At 24.3% G+C, this 2,019-nt stretch overlaps 1 protein-coding gene across 1 annotated transcript in view; it reads right to left on the reverse strand.

Moving 5' to 3' along the window:
- LOC111683698 (kinesin-like protein Nod) overlaps positions 1-2,019 on the reverse strand; it is a 17,060-nt gene that overhangs the window by 14,134 nt on the left and 907 nt on the right. The window lies entirely within an intron of this gene.

A 2,019-nucleotide genomic window follows, 5' to 3' on the forward strand; every position in this document is an offset into this window, starting at 1 on the left:
GACCTCAAGTTCTGAAATTTACAGAACAATACTTTATTTTAGAGCCCAGTTCTCAATAAATTATTCTTTGCTTAAAAACTTGAAAGTGTTCTGTATTTTATTTAGTGTTCTGTATTTTTTCAGTATTTCGTTATTTTTTCAGTTTTACTAAAAACGCTTATGAAATAGGTACAAAAATATTAAAAAAATGCTGACACAAATGTAGGTAATACAGTTTTTTCAACCATATTCAAAAAAAATATATCACAGAGATGATAAAAACTATCATAAGTGATTGTTGTTCTCGTATAGAGAATTTTCTTTTGATATCGTGTTTCTATAAAATTATGATATCTTTTTCGCTAGTTTTTTAAGCGTTTGTATTTCCTTTATTTTTCTTGGAAAAATGTAAGTGATGTCGTATAAATATCCTGATCGCCCTAATAAGATAGTACTGTTTCCGCTATCTAGTTCTTTGGTTGAATAGAATTTTTGAACTCAGCGGCTGGAAATCATACATGGGAGTAGTTAATTATATCGATTAATTAATTGACGATTTCATTAGCATTAAATTGAAAAAAATTATAATTATTTTTTATTCATTAGCATTATTTTGTCTAATGGTAATGGTTTTTAATGAAACGATTTCATTAGTAATTTTTTAAAAATAAATTTTCATTACCATTATTCAATGGATTTTAAAAATGTTCGAACATTAGTTCTAATTTCGAAATTAATTTCGAATATCCGATGTATTGTCATTAGGTGAAATCATGTATGGCAAATTTCAGCACATTCGGATTAGAAAAACTAGTTTTAACAGCTTTAAAAATTTTTCAAACACGAGTTCGAATTTTCGAAATTTTTTTAGGTTTTTATGACACAGAGATTAATTTAAAAACATAAAAAAATTTCGAAAATAACTTCGAAATTTCGAACTTAATTTTGAATATTCGAACATATTATTGTATTGTCATCAGATGTACTTATGACTGCAAAATTTCAGCCAATTTGGGCTACGGAAACTGGTTTTAAAAGCTTTCAAACCTCGAATCTTCGAAAAATTTTCCTTAATATATTTTTCGACAATTATAAATACTAATTAAATTTGTTTTTGAAAATTCATTATCAAATTCATTACCATTATCAAAAAAAGTTATAATGAAAAAAATATAATTTTCATTAAATGGTACTTAAAATATTTTTCATTACAATTTTTTTTATATATGGTAATGAAATTTTAATGCTTAATGAAAAATTCCCATGTATGCTGGAAATATATAGGAATCAGTTATTTTTATTTAAAAGGCATTTTCAGTGTTGTCTAGTTTTATTATTATTTCATTAAATGTATACTAGTCATTTTAATATTAGTTGTCAACACTGCTAAATACTATTCTGTGGGAAATTTTATTTGTAAACTGCGCAGTTCACACAAAACATACGTACATGGATCCATGTGAATGTATTTGTTTACATATGCATATATGTATCTACATTGTATATAAACGAGAATGTAGCAATAAAAACAAAATTACAAAATGCTTTTGTCTAAACTAAAAAAAGATTGTATATTTGTTACAAGGACGTAAAATATTAACTAGAACAAAATTAAACATATTTTAATCAAATATTTAGTTTAAAATTTTGAGCAATTTAAACTACATGTACTATATGAAATTGCATTGTTTACCATTAATTTCTTTATATTTTTTGGAACTCTTTATTAGCACTGGTTGTTATGTTTTAGCAATCTGTTTAAATACTTATTAGCACACTAATTTAATCTTTAAATTTTTACACAAAATTTGATAAATTTTTAACAAGAATTAACTAAAAGAAATATTTTATTTTAATATGATTCAATCAATTTTACTGATTTTCTATAAACATCCACAAACTTCGAGAGGTGAATTTATAATAAAATTTTCAACGTACAAGAAGAAAACAAACAGGGGGATTTTTGGCAAACTTTTTTCAGAGTTGCACGGAAAGTACTTTTTTGTGTATACACGTGGATAAGAACATAAAAAATATAAA

This window comes from Lucilia cuprina, chromosome 3 (assembly GCF_022045245.1).
Source record: "Lucilia cuprina isolate Lc7/37 chromosome 3, ASM2204524v1, whole genome shotgun sequence".
Taxonomy (NCBI): Eukaryota; Metazoa; Arthropoda; class Insecta; order Diptera; family Calliphoridae; genus Lucilia; species Lucilia cuprina.